The sequence below is a fragment of the Salvelinus sp. IW2-2015 genome, linkage group LG37 (assembly GCF_002910315.2).
Source record: "Salvelinus sp. IW2-2015 linkage group LG37, ASM291031v2, whole genome shotgun sequence".
Classification (NCBI taxonomy): domain Eukaryota; kingdom Metazoa; phylum Chordata; class Actinopteri; order Salmoniformes; family Salmonidae; genus Salvelinus; species Salvelinus sp. IW2-2015.
This window is the reverse complement of record NC_036876.1, coordinates 2,617,877-2,639,637: the sequence shown is the minus strand read 5'-3', so window position 1 is coordinate 2,639,637 and position 21,761 is coordinate 2,617,877. Positions and strand designations below refer to the sequence as shown.

Here is a 21,761-nt window from a genome sequence, read left to right as displayed (position 1 = left end):
CGGCACTGAGACAGGTAATGGCGGACTGAACGTAGTTATGTGGAGCACCTTAAGATAAAAACGTAGTATTCAATATCGGCAAGTTAGACTAATTATTAGCACTACACAATCTGGTGATGATAACCTTCAATCTGGATAATAACACAAAACAAATCTTAAGACTAGAGAAATTTATCGACAAATATCACGAAACAACACGAAACAATTAACACCCAAACATGACGGAGCGTAAGACAAGGGAACCGATTTCAAAACGAAAATCTGACTCTTCTACAGACACAGACAATTTAATATTTTCACCACCGGGAATGGTAAAGGTCGAAACCGATCTGTTAAAATCAATAAATGACAAACTGGGTATACTTGAATTAGTCAGTAAGGATATAAAAGAGTTGAAGGCAAGCCTCGACATGAGTGATGAAAAAGCTGTGACATTGGAGAAGGAAACAAACAAGCTAAAAGTGACAGTCAATTAGACTGAAACCGAAGTGAATGAACTTAAAAAGGAGAACACCGTTCTGAGGGAAGCCTTACTGGACATACAAACTAGATCCATGAGAGAGAATCTGGTACTTACAGGTATCCAAGAGAAAGAAGGAGAAGTTCCTGAATCTGTAGTTAGAGAGTACCACGCGAAGATTCCACGCGAAGCTATCGACAAAATCCAACTCAAACGTGTACACCGCTTCGGACAGAGAGGGCAGAGGTATGAACGGCCAATCATTTCCCAAGGTTGCTTAGCAGTTCAGACGTCTTTTTCTGTTCCGTATTGTTTGTGTCCTGTATATATATTTACACCTCTCTTCACTTATCTTTTATTTATTTTATCATCCAAGAACTTCAACTACAAAAGCTTTCCTGCAAAAGCTTTCCTGCAACCCCGCTTCACCAATTACTAAAAAGTAATATTTACCTCAAACTGAAAATCCATCGTGGAAGCCAGCCAGGGGCTAATTCAGAAGCTAGCCTGAAAGCTAACCAGTAGCTACTCCGATAGCTAGCCAGAAGCTAATCTGTAGCTGCCCCGAATTAGCCGGTTTGCTGGCTACGCGTGGTTTTCAGCTGCCCTCGTGTTGTGGTCATCAGCTATTCCTCTAGCTCGATAAATCTACCGGCACTTTTGTGCAACGCGACTCGGACCGAGAGCATTCCGGGACTTCTTCTTCTCCTCAGTTTCCCCGATTCCAGCCGCAGGCTCTGGTCACTTGCACCTTGACTTCGCAGCTAGCTAGCTGCAAACCGTGTGACGATTGGCTTACGTCGACCCCGGAGCAAACTCAAATCATCCTGGAGCTAGCCAGCTGAGGAGTTCCATCACCATCCGGACACGTTTCTTTTTGTGCTGCTGCAGATACGGAACCCCCGGGCCTTCACGTCTGACTGCCGACGTTATCTGCCCGAGGGATTTATCCAACTGCACCTCCGTCCCGACGTTACCTGAACGCTCACCTGAGGCCCGCTAATCGTTAGCTGTCTTATCGGCTGCTACCTGAATAAGCATACCGGACAACTATTATTTATTTTTATTTTATTTTTTATTAATTTTTTTTTTCTCCTTGGGTCACTATATCTATTCTGCCAATTTGGATTGATCCCCTCTTCCACACGGAACCCACTACACGGAACCCCACTAACTTACCGACGGAACGCACGAGGTATCTACAAACAGACCTCCATCCCATGTGCTACCGACAGCCACATACCCGGCCAGCTGTCTGGATCGCCACGACCCCAACAACCTCTACTCACTGGACCCTTATTGATCACCCGATTAAGCATGCCTCTCCTTAATGTAAATATGCCTTGTCCATTGCTGTTCTGGTTAATGTTTATTGGACTTATTTCACTGTAGAGATTCTAGCCCTGTTCACTATACCATATCCAACCTCTCATGTTCCACCACCCACATATGCCGATGACATCACCTGGTTTCAATGATGTTCTAGAACAATATCTCTCTCATCATCACTCAATACCTAGGTCTTACCTCCACTGTATTCACATCTACCATACCTTTGTCTGTACATTATTCCTTAAAACTATTTTATGCCCCCAGAAACCTCCTCTTACTCTCTAGTGCTCCAGTAGCTTAGGCGACCAATTCTCATAGCTTTTAAGCCGTACCCTTATCCTACTCCTCCTCTGTTCCTCTGGTGAATGTAAGAGGTGAATCCAGCCCTGCAGTACCTGGCTCCACTCCTATTCCCAGGCGCTCTCTTTGATGACTTCTGTAACCGTAATAGCCTTGGCTTCATGCATGTTAACATTAGAAGCCTCCTCCCTAATGTTTTGTTTGTTCACTGCTTAGCACACTCTGCCAACCCGGATGTTTTAGCCGTGTCTGAATCCTGGCTTAGAAAGACCACCAAAAACTCAGATATTTTCATCCCCAATTACAAGATTTTCAGACAAGATAGAACGGCCAAAGGGTGGTGTTGCAATCTACTGCAAAGAGACTGCCTGCAGAGTTCTGTCTTACTACCAGGTCTGTCCCAAACAATTTGAACTTCTACTTTAAAATCCACCTCTCTAAAAACAAGTCTCTCACCGTTGCCGCCTGCTATAGACCACCCTCTGCCCCCAGCTGTGCTCTGGACACTATATGTGAACTGATTGCCCCCCATCTATCTTCAGAGTTCGTGCGCTAGGCGACCTAAATTTGAACATGCTCAAAACCCAGCCACCCTACAATCTTAGCTTGATGCCCTCAATCTCACAAATTATCAATGAACCTACCAGGTACCACCCATTCCGTAAACTCGGGTAACCCTCATAGATTATCTCCTAACAAACTTGCCCTCCCAAATACAACCTCTGCTGTTTTCCCAACCAAGATCTTCAGCGATCACTGCCTCATTGCCTGTTAATCCGTAATGGTCCAGCGGTCAACGACTCCACTCATCCACTGTCAAAACGCCTCCCTGAAAACACCTCAGCGAGCAAGGACCTTTCTAATCGACCTGGCCGGGTATCCTGGAAGGATATCGATCTCACCGTCAGTAGAGGATGCCTGGTCATTTTTTTAAAATGCCTTCCTCACCATCTTGAATAAGCATGCCCCATTCAAGAAATTTAGAACCAGGAACAGATATAGCCCCTGGTTCTCTCCTGACCTGACTGCCCTTAACCAACAGAAAAAACATCTATGGCGTTCTGCATTAGCATCGAACAGCCCCGTGATATGCAACTTTTCAGGGAAGCCAGAAACAATATACACAGGCAGTTAGGAACAGCCAAGGCTAGCTTTTTCAAGCAGGAATTTGTTCCTGCAACACAAATTCAAAAAAGTTCTGGGACACCGTAAAGTCCATGGAGAATAAGAACACCTCCCCCAGCTTCCAAACCGCTCTGAAGATAGGAACACGTCACCACCGACAAATCCACTATAATTGAGAATTTCAATAAGCATTTTTCCACGGCTGGCCATGCTTTCCATCTGGCTGCCCTACCCCGGACAACAGCACTGCCCCCCCTCGCTACCGCCCAAGCTTCCGCCATTTCTCTTTCTCCCAAATACAGTCAGCTGATGTCTAAATGAGCTTGCAAAATCTGGGACCCTTACAAATCAGCCGGGCTAGATAATCTGGACCCTTTCTTTCTAAAACTATCTGCTGAATTGTGCCACCCCTATTTACTAGCCTCTTCAACTCTCTTTCGTGTCGTCCGAGATCCCCAAAGATTGGAAAGCAGCTGCGGTTATCCCCCTCTTCCAAAGGGGGGGACACCCTTGACGCCTGCTGCTACAGACCTATATCTATCCTACCTGCCTTCTAAGCGTGCTTCGAAGGCCAAGTCACAACAGATTACCGACCATTTGAATCCCCCACACCTTTCTCCGCGTATGCAATCTGGTTTCAGAGCTGGTCATGGGTGCACCTCAGCCACGCTCAAGTCATAAACGACATCGTAACCGCCATCGATAGGAACAATACTGTGCAGCCGTATTCATTGACCTGCCAAGGCTTTTTGACTCTGTCAATCACCACATCTCATGGCAGCTCGACAGCCTTGGTTTCTCTAATGATTGCCTCGCCTGTTCACCAACTACTTCTCTGATCGAGTTCAGTGTGTCAAATCGGAGGGTCTGTTGTCCGGGCCTCTGGCAGTCTCTATGGGGTGCCACAGGGTTCAATTCTTGGACCGACTCTCTTCTCTGTATACATCAATGATGTCGCTCTTGCTGCTGGTGATTCTCTGATCCACCTCTACGCAGACGACACTATTCTGTATACTTCTGGCCTTCTTTTGACACTGGTGTTAACAACTCTCCAGCGAGCTTCAATGCCATACAAACTCTCCTTCCGTGGCCTCCAACTGCTCTTAAATAGTAAAACCAAATGCATGCTCTTCAACCGATCGCTGCCTGCCCCTGCCCGCTTGTCCAACATCACTACTTTGGACGGTTCTGACTTAGAATATGTGGACAACTACAAATACCTAGGTGTCTGGTTAGACTGTAAACTCTCCTTCCAGACTCACATCAAACATCTCCAATCCAAAGTCAAATCTAGAATTGGCTTCCTATTCCGCAACAAAGCATCCTTTACTCATGCTGCCAAACATACCCTTGTAAAACTGACCATCCTACCAATCCTCGACTTCGGTGATGTCATTTACAAAATAGCCTCCAAAACCCTACTCAATAAATTGGATGCAGTCTATCACAGTGCCATCCGTTTTGTCACCAAAGCCCCATATACTACCCACCACTGCGACCTGTACACTCTCGTTGGCTGGCCCTCGCTTCATACTCGTCGCCAAACCCACTGGTTCCAGGTCATCTACAAGACCCTGCTAGGTAAAGCCCCCCTTATCTCTGCTCGCTGGTCACCATAGCAGCACCTATCTGTAGCACGCGCTCCAGCAGGTATATCTCTCTAGTCACCCCAAAACCAATTCTTCCTTTGGACGCCTCTCCTTCCAGTTCTCTGCTGCCAATGACTGGAACGAACTACAAAAATCTCTGAAATTGGAAACACCTATCTCCCTCACTAGCTTTAAGCACCAGCTGTCAGAGCAGCTCATAGATTACTGCACCTGTACATAACCCATCTACAATTTAGCCCAAACAACTACCTCTTTACCTACTGTATTTATTTTATTAATTTATTTTGCTCCTTTGCACCCCATTATTTTCTGTCTCTACTTTGCACTTTCTTCCGCTGCAAACCAACCATTCCAGGGTTTTTTTTAGTTTTTTTTTACTTGCTGTGTTGTATTCACTTCACCTCCATGGCCTTTTATATTTTTATTTTTTATTTATTTTATTTTATTTATTTATACATATATTTGTTTGCCTTCACCTCCCTTATCTCACCTCACTTGCTCACATTGTATATAGACTTATTTTTTTTTCACTGTATTATTGACTATATGTTTGTTTTACTCCATGTGTAACTATGTGTTGTTGTATGTGTCGAACTGCTTTGCTTTATCTTGGCCAGGTCGCAATTGTAAATGAGAACGTGTTCTCAATTTGCCTACCTGGTTAAATAAAGGTTAAATAAATAAATAAAAAATAAAGTTGCTAAATTTGCTTAATTTAAAGATTAAAAAATGGTTAAAAGCCTGGGTAAAAGACTTGCTGTGACAAAAATTGGCATGAATGACTAGTTCCCGAAGGAAATTGCAGAACAGCGTAAAGTGCTGTATCCAATTTTCAAGGAAAATAGATTAAAAGGGAAACGAGTGGCTCTCGTCGTCGATAAACTATATATTGATAACCACTTGTTCAGAGTCACAGACTACTCCATGGCTATTTTAAAAATTACAAAGTTCTTATAGACGAGGAAAATAATGAAACACATTTCTAGCCTGGTTATGGATTGTAATAATACAATAAAAAATATAGCTTTTCTATATATCTTCAAATATAACTAATTGGAACACAAAAGCACTAATTCAACATGGTGAAGAAAAAAACTCAGTAAACAGAAGGCACAGTATGTGTGGATGGTGTGTGTTTTGTTATGTTTGGGAAAGTGGCGTTGAGTGAGAAAGGAAATGGTTGCATATCCCAGAACCAATGTATTGCTGTGAGCGGGGGTGTGAGAGAGCTTTCAATGTTGTTCAGATGATGGATATACTTTTTATAATGAATTATACGTCTTATTTTTTATTTTATTTCTTGTCCTATCATGGTGGAACAGTGTTTAAAATAAATTATACATTTAATTTATTTATTGTCCTATATTGATGGAACTGTCAACAACCCTATACCCTAGACACCCACCTGAATGAACCAGATACTAAGGAGTAGTTCCAAACTGTTTTATGGGCCTGCTGTAAGCAGTCAGTATGCAGCCAAAATGCGGTCAGAGACCTAGAGCAGCACTGCCCCCTCAGGATTCTGAGCCTGCTTGGCAGGGTTGATCCTGCAAAGCCAAAGCACCCTAAAGGGAGAGCATACTACACAAAGAAATTCTCAAAGCAGCTAATGAGAACATTGATGACCTTGAACCTAGCCGGTGGGGATTCCGGTGGGGCGCCCCCACCCAGGCAGTAGCAGTGCTGGAAACACTAGCTGCAGTAACCCATGGGGAGAGGGTCACACTCGGACATTCAGAGAGGGGGTATATTATTGTGGCCCTGGTGGCACAAAATCAAAAGTCTGACTGCATGGAGATGCTTGGGAAAATGGTCAATACAGGGGACCATGTTGTGGGTGTTTCAGGGAAAAGGTGTACATTTGACCTCCATCAGGTTTCGGATCGAGAGCCACACCCAGTTCCCCGGTGCGAACACTGGGGTCTCACTGCGGTGACGGTGCGCGCTGGTTTTCTGGTGAAGCGCGGCTCGCTGGAGGTGTACATGGGCGGCCTCCCATGTCTCCTCCTCGCGCCTGAACCAGTCGTCCACCGCAGGAGCCTCGGTCTGACTCTGATGCCACGGCGCCAGAACCAGCTGGTACCCCAATACGCACTGAAAGGGGGAGAGGTTAGTGGAGGAGTGGCGAAGCGAGTTCTGTGCCATATCGGCCCAAGGCACGAACGCCGGCAACTCCCCCGGCCGGTCCTGGCAATAGGACCGCAGAAACCTGTCCACATCCTGGTTGACTCTCTCTACCTGCCCGTTACTCTCGGGGTGAAAACCCAGACGTTCCATGAACGCCTTCCAGACTCTAGACGTGAACTGGGCACCCCGATCAGACACTATATCCTCAAGCACCCGTTAATGCCGAAAGACGTGAGTAAACAGGGCTTCCGCAGTCTGTAGGGCCGTAGGAAGACCGGGCATAGGAAGGAGACGACAGGACTTAGAGAAACGATCCACAACGACCAGGATCGTAGTGTTTCCCTGTGAAAGAGGTAGATCAGTTAAAAAATCCACAGACAGGTGTGACCAAGGTCGTTGTGGAATGGGTAAGAGGTGTAGCTTACCTCTGGGCAGGTGTCTCGGAGCCTTACACTGGGCACACACCGAGCAGGAGGAAACATAGATCCTGACGTCCTTAGCCAAGGAGGGCCACCAGTACTTCCCAGTTAGACAGAGCATGACTCCGGATGACCAGAGGAGGGTGACGTGTGGGCCCAATAGATCAACTGGTCACGGACAGCAGACGGAACGTACATACGCCCTACCGGACACTGGAGGGGAGCGGGTTCTGTATGCAACACCTGCTCAATGTCCTCATCCAACTCCCACACGACCGGCGCTACCAGGCAAGAAGCCGGGAGTATGGGAGTCTGATCCATGGGCCGCTCCTCTGTTTCATACAGCCGGGACAGTGTGTCTGCCTTCGTATTCTGGGAACGTGGTCTATAGGACAAGGTAAACACAAAACGGGTAAAGAACATGGCCCACCTTGCCTGACAAGGATTCAGTCTCCTCGCTGCCCGGATGTACTCCAGGTTGCGGTGGTCAGTCCAGATGAGGAAAGGGTGTTTAGCCCCCTCAAGCCAATGTCTCCACGCCTTCAACGCTTTAACCACAGCCAACAGCTACCGGTTCCCCACAACATAGTTACGCTCCGCTGGGCTGAGCTTCTTCGAGAAGAAAGCACAGGGGCGGAGTTTTGAAGTAAGCTGCCCAAAAGCCCTGTCCGCCTCAGCCGACCACTGCAACCGTACGGGACCCCCCTTCAGCAGTGAGGTAATGGGAGCAGCCACCTGGCCAAAACCCTGGATAAATCTCCGGTAGTAATTGGCAAACCCTAAAAATCGTTGCACCTCCTTTACCATGGTGGGAGTCAGCCAATTACGCATGGCTGCAATGCGGTCACTCTCCATCTTCACCCCTGATGTGGAAATGCGATACCCTAGGAAGAAGATGGCCTGCTGAAAGAACAGGCATTTCTCAGCCTTGACATAGAGGTCATGCTCCAACAGTCGTCCAGGTACCCTGCGAACCAAGGACACATGCTCGGCACGTGTAGCGGAGTATATCAGAATGTCACCGATATACACCACTACACCCTGCCCGTGCAGGTCCCTGAAAATATTGTCTACAAAGGATTGGAAAACTGATCAAGCATTCATCAACCTGTACGGCATGACTAAGTACTCATAATGCCCTGAGGTGGTACTAAACGCTGTCTTCCACTCGTCTCCCTCCCGGATACGAACCAGGTTATACGCACTCCTGAGATCCAGTTTTGTGAAGAAGCGCGCCCCATGCATTGACTCAATCGACGTGGCGATAAGAAGTAGCGGGTAACTGTACCTCACCGTAATTTGATTGAGACCTCCATAGTCAATGCACGGGCGTAGACCTCCATCCTTCTTCTTCACAAAAAAGAAACTTGAGGAGGCAGGTGAAGTGGAGGACCGAATGTACCCCTGACGCAGGGATTCAGAAACATATGTCTCCATAGCCACCATCTCCGCTTGCGACAGAGGGTACACATGACTCCTGGGAAGCGCAGCGTCTGCCAGGAGATTTATCGCACAATCCCCACGTCGATGAGGTGGTAATTGAGTCGCCTTCTTTTTACAGAAGGCGAGAGCCAAATCGGCATATTCTGGGGGGATGCGCATGGTGGAGACCTGGTCTGGACTTTCCACCGTGGTAGCACCAACGGAAACCCCTACACACCTCCCCGAGCACTCTCGCGACCACCCCGTGAGAGCCCTCTGTTGCCAGGAAATAGTGGGGTTATGAGGAGCTAACCAGGGACGGCCTAGTACCACGGGAAATGCAGGACAGTCAATGAGAAAGAGACTGAATTTCTCCTCGTGACCCCCCTGCGTCTCCATGGTCAGGGAGATGGTGGTTTCCCTGATTAGTCCGGATCCTAATGGTCGACTATCCAGAGCGTGAACCAGGAAAGGTCTGACGACAGGAATAATGGGATCCCTAAACTAAGGGCTAACGCTCTGTCAATAAAATTCCCAACTGTGCCTGAATCGACGAGCGGAATATGCTGGGAATGCAGGGAAAAATCAGGGAAACAAACAGATACAAACAGGTGATCAACAGAGGACTCTGGATGAGTGTGGTGCGAACTCACCTGGGGTGACGCCAGAGTGCCCTGCCTGTTGCCTCGACTCCCAGAGGAACCAACAGGGCACCGACCGGCAGTGTGCCCTCTGCGGCCACAGATGGTGCACGTGATGGCTCCTCCAGTCTCCCTACGAGTAGCCCCTCCCAACTCCATGGCCACCAGAACGGGGGTGCTGGAAGATGGCACCAACAGAGCTCCCTCTGGACGTCCGCGGGTGACCAGCAGGTTATCCAACCGGATGGACAAATCCACCAGTTGGTCAAAAGAGATGGTGGCATCCCTGCAGGCCAGCTCACGTCAGACGTCCTCACGCAGGCTGCACCGATAGTAGTCGATGAGGGCACTGTCATACCAGCCTGCTCCGGCGGCCAAGGTCTGACATTCCAGAGCAAAATCCTGGGCGCTCCTCGTCCCCTGCCTTAAATGGAAGAGCCGTTCCCCCGCCGCTCTACCCTCGGTGCGGAGGGTCGAAGAAGGCCCGGAAGCGACGGGTGAACTCCTTGAAGTGGTCCAACACCGCATCTCCTTCTCCCCACACGGCGTTTGCCCACTCCAGAGCTCTTCCTGAGAGGCATGAGACGAGGGCAGAAACTCTCTCCCTTCCCGAGGCAGCTGGGTGCACAGTGGCCAGGTAGAGGTCCAGTTGTAATAGGAATCCCTGGCACTGTGCTGCCGTCCCATCATACTCCCTGGGAAGGGAGAGGCGTATCCCACTGGGACTGGTTCCGGACGGGACGGGTAGAGGGAACCCCGGTTGCACTGGTCGAGGCACTGGGGACACCTCCTGTCTCCATCATGGCACCAAGATGATTTAACATAGCTGAATGTTCCTGGACGCGCTCCTCAACTCCTCTAACCGGGGTACCTGCTCCTGCTGATTCCATCATTGGGTGTGTAATTCTGTAAAAGCTGTGTATGGGAGATGAAGTCAGGTGCAGGAGAGCACTTTTATTCCATTCAACAATAGGCATAAAAAATGACATAAGTGCCCCAAAACACGAAACATAAACTATACAAGTATCACGCGTGAACATACACCATTTACAATGAACAATTACACACAAAGACATGACGGGGAACAGAGGACTAAATACATGTAACAAGACAAAACAAATGGACATATGAAACATGGAGCGGCGATGGCTAGAAAGCCGGTGACGTTGATCGCCGAACGCGCCCAAACAAGGAGAGGAGCCGACTTCGGGCAGAAGTCGTGACAGAGGTTTACTTAGTAGCAATGCAAATATCATGGTACAGCTATATAGACACTCAATCATCATGATACTTTTTAATGGTACATTTACAAACATATATTTTGATAAATAGAATTGAAAGTTGTGTCTCATGGTATGTGGTGAAATAAGTATAGCCAGTTACTACTGTAATGGCTTAGCAGATAATAAGAAAAGCCGATCAGTATTTACCTGGCTAAAAGAGAAGGAATATAATATCTATTGTTTACAGGAAACTCATTCAACAATTTTAGATTAAGTTTTGTGGAAAAGGGACTGGGGGCGAAATATATTTCTCCCATGGGCAAAGAAATTCAAAAGGGGTGATGGTTTTAATTAAAAGTCATTTTGATCCAAATGTGCAAATTGTCCAAACAGATCATCAAGGTAGATGGATTATTTTAAATATGCGATCCAAGCTTCTTTGAAAATATATATAAGAATTTATCATCTCTACAAGCAACACTAGACTCTATTATTATGGTGGGAGATTTCAATACGGTCTTAAATACCTCCATGGACCTGAAAGGAAATCACACTACAACTATCACTCTCAGGCACTATCACTCTCAGACTCAAATACCCTGACCTAGTGAGATATACATGGCGGAGGCTTAATCAAGCTAGTCGTCTTGAATGCTTTCTTATGCCATTCTCTCTGGCACCAATAGTTTAACTTCTAATTGGTCCAAATCCCGGATCCGGGAGCACCCTCATCAGTAAAAAAGCTGACTAGCATAGCCTAGCATAGCGCCACAAGTAAATACTAGCATCTAAATATCATGAAATCACAAGTCCAAGACACCAGATGAAAGATACACATCTTGTGAAATCAGCCATCATTTCTGATTTTTAAAATGTTTTACAGGGAAGACACAATATGTAAATCTATTAGCTAACCACAATAACAAAAGACACAACTTCTTTTCCCATCATTTTTTTCCTGCATGGGTAGCTATCACAATTTCGACCAAATAAAGATATAAATAGCCACTAACCAAGAAACAAATTCATCAGATGACAGTCTGATAACATATTTATTGTATAGCATATGTTTTGTTAGAAAAATGTGCCTATTTCAGGTATAAATCACAGTTCTACATTGCAGCTGCAATCTGAAATAGTGCCGAAGCAGCCAGAATAATTACAGAGACCAACGTCAAATACCTAAATACTCATCATAAAACATTTCTGAAAAGTACACAGCATACAGCAAATGAAAGACCAACATCTTGTGAATCCAGCCAATATTTCAGATTTTTTAAGTGTTTTACAGCGAAAACACAATATAGCATTATATTAGCTTACCACAATAGCCAGAAACACAAGCCATTTACCAGCAGCAAAGGTTAGCGATCGTAACAAGCCAGCAAAAGATATATCATTTTTGACTAACTTGTTATGGCTGCAGGGGGCGTATTGAAAAACTGGAAAATATGTGCACATTTTCAAACGGCCTCTTAATCAATTTTTGCTCGTACAATATGCATATTGTTATTACTATTGGATAGGAAACAGTCTCTAGTTTCTAAAACCGTTTTAATTATTTCTCTAAGTGGAACAGAACTATTTTTACAGTCCATTTCCTATCCGGAAGTGAGATTTCCAAAAATCGATGTCGCTCTTCGAGCCCTTGTCTATAAAAGGGCATGTCACTTAGGACTGTAGAAACACGTCATACGCCTTCCTCTGTGTGTCATGCGGAAGTGAGAGTTGAAATCAGTTGATTATCTCGTCCTGTATTTGAACACAGCCTCTTTGATTGAGTGTTTGCGCGTTTAGGTTTTCTTTCTGGGCGCGAAGTAGCACCTGGACTCGGCTCCTGGAAACACTCTGTAAAGGTGAATATGATCTCTGGCTTAGATTTTATTTGATACATGTCACAATATCATCCTAAAGTATGTTATTTCAATATACTTTAATTATATTATTGAAAGTGTTTTCTGGACTTTAGACGTGATGCGACGCAAGAATTTTTCAAGGAGAGGTTAGCGTCGCACTGCCAGTGTGCTTGCTAATTCAAAGAGGGTATTTGTTAGTTCTGGATCAAATAAAGACGTTTCTGAACAAACGGAACCCTTGGAGAACATTCTGATGGAAGATCCACAAAGATAAGGACCCATTTGGGATGCTTTTTCATTATATCTTGTCGAACTGTGCTCTAACGCTACAGTTTGACTAGAAATCAATGTGGCTGGTGTGCTAGCTATTGTAGTAATGCTAATATAAGATATATTGTGTTTCGCTGTAAAACACTTCAACAATCGGAAATATTGTCTGGATTCACAAGATATTTGTCTTTCATTAGCTATCCCATATAGCTTGTCTGAAATGATTTATGATGAGTAATTAGGTAGTTGACGTTGGTGGCTATGTTTCTCTGGCTGTACTCCGTGCGATTCTGACTGTAGCTATGATGGTGCAGTAATGTAAACTGATTTATAGCAAAATATGCAATTTTTTTGAACAAAACATAGATTTATTGTGAACATGTTATAGGACTGTCATCTGAGGTAGTTTTTTCTAGGTTATTTAGGTTGGTTCTAGGTTAGTTAGGTTGGCTTGTGCATGCTACTTGCATCCTACTTGTGCTGTGAAAAATGTCTGTCCTCTTTTTTATTTGGTGGTGAGCTAACATAAATATATGTGGTGTTTTCTCTGTAAAACATTAAAAAAATCGGACATGTTGGCTGGATTGACAAGATGTTTATCTTTCAAATGCTGTATTGGACTTGTTAATGTGTGAAAGTTAAATATTAAAAAAAAATAGATTTTGAATTTCGCGCCCTGCATTTGAGCTGGATGTTGTCATAGGTGTACCGGTGTCGGGCTGCAGCCATAACAGGTTTTAATAACCTTCATAAACTTCTTCAGATGACAGTCCTGTAACATCATATTACACAATGCATATAGGGTTTGTTCGAAAATATGCATATGTAGCGGCACAAATCGTGGTTATACAATGTGATTAGTAGTCAAATTTAAAGCAATCTGTCCGGCGCCATCTTAGAGAGGCACCTAATCTAATCGATAACTAATCATCAACTTGACTAAAAAAATACAGGTTGGACAGCAATTGAAAGATACATTAGTTCTTAATGCAACCGCTGTGTTAGATTTTTAAAATTAACGTTACTAGACATACAGCGTGCGTTACAGCGAGACCGTGCCGAAATTAATGGCGGAATGGGAGTTTTACATTTTTCAACAGAACAACGAATTAACATCATAAATAGTTCTTACTTTTTGATGAGCTTCCATCAGAATCTTGGGCAAGTTGTGCTTTGTCCAAAAGAATCGTTGCTCGGTTGTAGATTGTCGCCTTCAACTTTGGAATTAGCTGTAAACATTAGCCATGTGGTGAAGACGTGCCCAACTCACTATTGCGCAGCACAAAGAACATTTCGAAAATCGCAATATACTCACATAAACTGAAATAACTCGGTTTAAAATAACTACGTTATGATGTTTCTAACACCTATATCGAATAAAATCAGAGCCKGATATATCTAAGGGCTATAACGGGAGCATTCTAGAACGCCATCCTGAGGTCTGCTTTGCGTCATGGCGGACGAAGGAAAGAGGGGACCTCACGTTCCGAGCCTATTTATAAGGCCTCAGATCTGCCKAGCAACTCCATTCCAATTCTCACTATTTGCTGACATCCAGGGGAAGGCGTATGCAGTGCATCTCAACCAATAGAAGACAGGCAAATTAATAAACCGACCTCAGAACAGCCTGCATGATTTCACACTTCTCACTTCCTCACAGGACAATTGCTCCAACTCGAGTTCTGTTTAACTCACAGATATAATTCAAACGGTTTTAGAAACTAGAGAGTGTTTTCTATCCAATGGTAATAATAATATGCATATTGTACGAGCAAGAATTGAGTACGAGGCAGTTTAATTTGGGAACGAAATTTTTACAAAGTGTAAACAGCACCCCCTATTGAGAAAAGGTTAAAAAGTGTTGATAGGGGACAGAATGCGGTCGGATCATCACATAATTGGCATATATATTACTCTTACAGAATTTCCACATGGGCGAGGATATTGGACATTTTATCAAAGCCTACTAGATGATAAATTGTTTAGAACTAGGAAAGAATAATTTATAACTGACTTTTCGGACATAACATAGGTACAGCAGATCCCCTTATTGTATGGGACACTTTAAATGTGCCTTTAGAGGCCATGCAAATCAGTTTTCTTCTATATAACAAAAGCAATTTAGATCAAGAGTCCATATTAACAAAGGAAATTGAAGGACTAACCGTACAGTTAGATAGCAATAAAAACTGTACCATAGAGGCACAGAATAAGTTAGAGGAAAAACAAAAAGAAATGGAGGAACTTATTCAAGAAAGATGCAGTGTAACATATTATAAAAATAAAGCGAACTGGATGGAATATGGGCAAAAATGCACCAAATTATTTTTCAATCTTCAACATAGAAATGCTACAAAAAAAGTTTTATTGAAACTTGTTACAAATGATGGAGTCACGCATGATTCACCGAATTATATTTTGAAAGAGGAAGTAAAGTACTTTAAGAATATGTTTTTTTTTCGKTCTCCTCCATCTCCACTAACTGAAACTAATTGTATGGATTTTTCTCCTAATAATAATGTAAAATTAACATCTGTACAGAAAGACTCATGTGAAGGGGAGGAACTTTCAGGTACTTTCAGAGGAGGAATTTTGTGATGCAATTAAAGCCTTTAAAACCTGTCTAGGACAGGGGTTCCGCTAGCGGAACTCCTCCCACATTCCACTGAAAAGGCAGAGCGGCAAAATCCAAATTATTATTTTTTGAAATATTTAACTTTCACACATTAACAAGTCCAATACAGCATTTGAAAGATAAACATCTTGTGAATCCAGCCAACATGTCCGATTTTTTAAATGTTTTACAGAGAAAACACCACATATATTTATGTTAGGTCACCACCAAATAAAAAAAGACAGACAGACATTTTTCACAGCAGGTAGCATGCACCTGCATCATGCACAAGCCAACCTAACTAACCTAGAACCAACCTAAATAACCAAGAAAAAACTACCTCAGATGACAGTCCGTTCATAACATGTTCACAATAAATCTATGTTTTGTCAAAAAATTTGCATATTTTAGCTATAAATCAGTTTTTTATTTATTTATTTTAGTTATTTTACCGTTATTTTACCAGGTAAGTTGACTGAGAACACGTTCTCATTTGCAGCAACAACCTGGGGAATAGTTACAGGGAGAGGAGGGGGATGAATGAGCAATTTGTAAAATGGGGATTATTAGGTGACCGTGATGGTTGAGGGCCAGATTGGGAATTTAGCCAGGACACCGGGGTTAACACCCTACTCTTACGATAAGTGCCATGGGATCTTTAATGACCTCAGAGAGTCAGGACACCCGTTTACATCCCATCCGAAAGACGGCACCCCTACACAGAGCAGTGCCCCAATCACTGCCCTGGGCATTGGGATCTTTGTTTAGACCAGAGGAAAGAGTGCCTCCTACTGGCCTCCAACACCACTTCCAGCAGCACCTGGTCTCCCATCCAGGATGACCAGACCAACCCTGCTTGCTTCAGAAGCAAGCAGCAGTGGTATGCAGGGTGGTATGCTGCTAGTTTTACATTACTGCTACCATCATAGCTACAGTCAGAAATCGCACGGGAGTAGCCAGAGAAAATACAGACACCAACGTCAACTACCTAATTACACATCATAAAACATTCAGAAAAATATATGGTGGATAGCTAATGAAAGACAAATATCTTGTGAAATACAGACAATATTTCCGATTGTTGAAGTGTTTATACAGCGAAAACACCACATATATTTATGTTAGTTCACCACCAAATACAAAAGACAGACAGACATTTTTCACAGCAACGGTAGCATGCAAGTAGCTAACCTAACTAACCTAGAACCAACCTAGAACCAACCTAAATAACCTAGAAAAAACTCCCTCAGATGACAGTCCTATAACATGTACACAATAAATCTATGTTTTGTTCGAAAATTTGATATTTTAGCTATAAATCAGTTTTACATTACTGCTACCATCATAGCCACAATCACAGCTACAGTCAGAAATCGCACGGGTAGCCAGAGAAAATACAGACACCAACGTCAACTACCTAATTACTCATCATAAACATTTCAGACAAATATATGGTGGATAGCTAATGAAAGACAAATATCTTGTGAATACAGACAATATTTCCGATTGTTGAAGTGTTTTACAGCGAAAACACAATATATCGGTATATTAGCTTACTACAATAGCTAGCACACAGCAGCATTGATTCTAGTCAAACGGTAGCGATAGCACAGTTCGACAGATATATGAAAAAGCACCCAAATTGGGTCCTTATCTTTGTTGATCTTCCATCAGAATGTTCTCCAAGGGTCCTTGTTCAGAAACGTCTTTATTTCGATCCAGAACGAACAATTTCCCTCTCTGAATTAGCAAGCACACTGGCCGTGCGATGCTAACCTCTCATTCTTGAACCAATTCTTGCGTCGCATCACGTCTAAAGTCCAGAATAAATTTCAATAATAATTAACTATATTGAAAAAACATACTTTAGGATGATATTGTGACATGTATCAAATAAAATCGAAGCCAGAGATCATATTCACCTTTACAAGTTCTTCATGGAGCCGAGATACAGGTCCAACTTCGCGCCCAGGAAAAAGATATAAAGTGCGCACGTCTCAGTCCAAGAGGTTGTGTTCAATCCCAGGACGAGATAATCAAGTGATTTCTTCTCTCACTTCCGCATGACACCCAGGGGAAGGCGTATGACGTGTTTCTACAGTCATAAGTGACATGCCCTTTTATAGACAAGCTCTTGAAGAGAGACTTCGCTTTTGGAAATCTCACTTCCGGTTAGGAAATGGTCTGTAAAAAGAGTTCTGTTTCACTTAGAGAAATAATTCAAACGTTTTTAGAAACTAGAGACTGTTTTCTATCCAATAGTAATAATAATATGCATATTGTACTAGCAAGAACTGAGTACGAGGCCGTTTAAATATCATACGATTTTCCCCAAAAGTGAAAATAGCACCCCCTGGTCCTCAACAGGTTATTAAGGCTGGGAAAACTCCAGGGTTGGATGGCAAACCAGTGGAAGTATACAAAACTTTTTTTGATTTAGTCAGTGGACCATTATTAGCAATTTTTTACCACTCCTATATAAATGGTAGATTATCAGACACGCAACACGAAGGTCTGATATCAATATTACTGAAACAGGACCCAAGTGGTATATATAAAGATCCAGACCATTTAAAAAATGGGAGACCTCTTACACTTCAGTATTGTGATGCAAAAATCGTAGCAAAATGCTTAGCGCATAGAATACAAAAATGATTGTCAGATATTATTCATCCTCATCAGACAGGTTTTTTACATTGACGATACATTGGAGATAATATAAGACAAGTACTGGAAACAATAGAATACTATGAAATATCGGGGACACCAGGCCTGGTTTTCATAGCTGATTTTGAAAAGGCTTTTGATAAAGTACGACTGGAGATTGTATACAAATGCCTAGAATATTTCCAGTTTGGGGAATCTCTTATAAAATGGGTTAAAGTTATGTATAGTAACCCTAAGTGTAAAAAAGTAAATAATGGCTACATCTCAGAAAGTTTTAAACTATCTAGAAGAGTAAACAAGGTTGTCCACTATCTGCATATCTATTTTTATTGCCATCGAAATGTTAGATGTTAAAACTAGATCAAACAATAATATTAAGGGATTAGAAATCCGTGCCTTAAAAACTAAGGTGTCATTGTACGCTGATGATTCATGTTTTCTTTTAAAACCACAATTAGAATCTCTCCACGGCCTTATAGAGGATCTAGATACTTTTGGTATCCTCACTGGGTTAAAACCAAATTATGATAAGTGTACCATATTACGTATTGGATCACAAAAAAAAGCACATTTTACATTACCGTGTAGTTTACCAATTAAATGGTCTGACGGAGATGTGGACATACTCTGTATTCAAATCCCAAAAGAAAGAAATGATCTCACTCCAATACATTTTTAGAGAAAGTTGGCAAAAACAGATAAGATCTTGTTACCATAGAAAGGAAAATACCTGTCTATTTGTGGAAAAACCACCCTGATTAACTCTTTAGTCATATCAAAGTTGACCTATTTGCTTATGGTTTTGCCTAAACCTTGCTTTTTAAATTATATGAACAAAAAATATTCCATTTTATTTGGAATGACAAGCCAGACAAAATTAAAAAGGCCTATTTATATGACGAATATTAATTCGGCGGGGGCAAAAATGATTAAATATTAACCTATCTGGGATATGTGGGACTAGCGTCCCACCGGCCAACATCCAGTGAAAATGAGGAGCGCCAAATTCAAATAAATTACTATAAAAATGTAACTTTCATGAAATCACACATGCAATACACCAAATTAAAGCTACACTTGTTGTGAATCCAGCCAATGTGTCAGATTTCAAAAAGGCTTTACGGCGAAAGCAAACGATGCTATTATCTGAGGATAGCACCCCAGCAAACAAACACAGACAATCCTATTTCAACCCTCCAGGCGCGATACAAAACGCAGAAATAAAGATATAATTCATGCCTTACCTTTTACGAGCCTCTTCTGTTGGCACTCCAATATGTCCCATAAACATCACAAATGGTCCTTTTGTTCGATTAATTCAATCGATATATATCCAAAATGTCCATTTGTTTGGCGCGTTTGATCCAGAAAAACACTGGTTCCAACTCGCGCAACGTGACTACAAAATATCTCATAAGTTACCTGTAAGCTTTGTCCAAACATTTTAAACTACTTTCCTAATACAACTTTAGGTATTTTTTTACGTAAATAATCGATAAAATTTAAAACAGGATGATCTGTGTTCAATACCGGAGGAAAACAAAGTGTAGCGAGCTTTCAGGTCACGCGCCTCTAACAAAGAGTACACTTCTCTCTACCCTCATTCTGAACAGTGCTACTTCTTCATTTCTCAAAGGAAAAACCTCAACCAATTTCTAAAGACTGTTGACATCCAGTGAAAGCGATAGGAACYGCAAGAAGGTCCCTTAGAAATCTGGATTCCCAATGAAAACCATTGAAAAGAGAAAAAATCCTAATGGTTTGTCCTCGGGGTTTCGCCTGCCAAATAAGTTATGTTATGCTCACAGACATGATTCAAACAGTTTTAGAAACTTCAGAGTGTTTTCTATCCAAATCTACTAATAATATGTATATCTTAGCTTCTGGGCCTGAGTAGCAGGCAGTTTACTTTGGACACGCTTTTCATCCGCACGTGAAAACACTGCCACCTATCCCAGAGAAGTTAAAGCATTAGACCTCTCACTAAAGGCATCAATCATACAAAAGTTATACTTAAATCCAAACTGGTTCTCTAGTAAATTGGTAGGAATGTCTCATCCTATGTTCAAGAATGGCCTTTTTCCCTTTATTCAGATTACACCTGCTCACTTTCGGTTGATTGAAAAGGAAATAATCTCCAAAATATAGTTATTTTTTAAACAAGCCTTAGAAAGTTGTTTGCAATTTCAGTTTAATCCACCTGAAAAGATAGAACAAATAATACAACAAATATTGTGGTTAAACACAAATATACTAATTGATTAAAAAAAACGTATTTTTCGAATAATTGTTTTATTCTTTCAGAGTTAGGTCACACATGCAGCTAACACAGACATATGGAAATGTCTACTCTACCCAAAATTACAACCAACTGTTTGCAGCATTACCACAAAAATGGAAGAGGCAAGTAGAAGGGGAAAAACTAAGGAACTTATATTAAAGAACATAAATGATTAAAGAAAAGTGTGATAAATAAAAACATATGCCAATTTGATTTAAGGACCAAAAAACTGTCAGCTGTGCCATATAAATTGCAAAATAGTTGGGAAGAGATTTTTGATGTACCCATTCCATGGCACATGATTTATGAATTGATACACAAAACAACGCCGGATTCAAAACTTCACATTTTTCAATTTAAAGTACTATACAAAATTCTTGCAACCAATAGAATGTTATATACAGTATATGGGGGATACAATCTTCCCAGCTCTGCAGATTCTGCTGTGAGGAGGCAGAGTCATTAGATCATTTATTTTGGTATTGTCCATATGTAGCTCATTTTTGGTCACAGATCCAGGAATGGCTGAAGAATTGCAACATTTGCCTAGAACTAACGCTGCAGATAGCAATACTGGCGTGATTTGAAAAGCCATAGTCAATCAATCAATAATATAATGATTATTTTAGCAAAAATGTTTATTTTTAATTTACAATCTGTAGAAGCTATGAGAATAGAAAGGTTCAGTACTTTTGTCAAGCATCACAGCACAGTTAAAAAATATATGGCAAATAGAAATCCAAAATGGATGATGTTGAGAGATAGATGGGAGGGGTTGAATGGAGCTGAAGGGTAGGACTAATAACAAGATAACCAATGTAAAACATACAGGGTCTGTAAAATGTATATAGGTTCAGAAATGTTGTGAAATAGCACAGTTACAAATAGAAATCCAACTGGATGGACATCAGAAATAGAGGAACGACTAAAAACAAAACAAATGTACCTATTGTAAAATAGATTGTGTCTGTAAAATGTGTATAAGATGTAAAAACTGAAGGTAGAAGCCTAAGTGTTATTATTTAGTTTACTCCAATTGGGGGAAGGGTGGTAGGGTTTGCGGGGAATAATAAAGGTATTTTCGAAAAGAAGTAGGTATGTTTATACAGTGAGGGAAAAAAGTATTTGATCCCCTGCTGATTTTGTACGTTTGCCCACTAACAAAGAAATTATCAGTCTATAATTTTAATGGTAGGTTTATTTGAACAGTGAGAGACAGAATAACAACAAAAAAATCCAGAAAAACACATGTCAAAAATGTTATAAATTGATTTGCATAAATTGATTATATTATAAATTGATTTGCAATCAAAAATATATATTTGGGATTGGAAATGATGCAGACAATTACATTGATGGAAGCAACAATCTTTCCACAATATTAAGCTGATCCACCCCTTGGAATTAAAAAAAA

The 21,761-nt window shown here is 42.0% G+C and overlaps 1 protein-coding gene across 2 annotated transcripts in view; it reads left to right on the top strand.

The window, feature by feature from the left end:
• The window catches only part of LOC111960233 (asialoglycoprotein receptor 1-like), a 49,115-nt gene that overhangs the window by 10,350 nt on the left and 17,004 nt on the right, over positions 1 to 21,761 (top strand). The gene's annotated exons all lie outside the window — the stretch shown is intronic.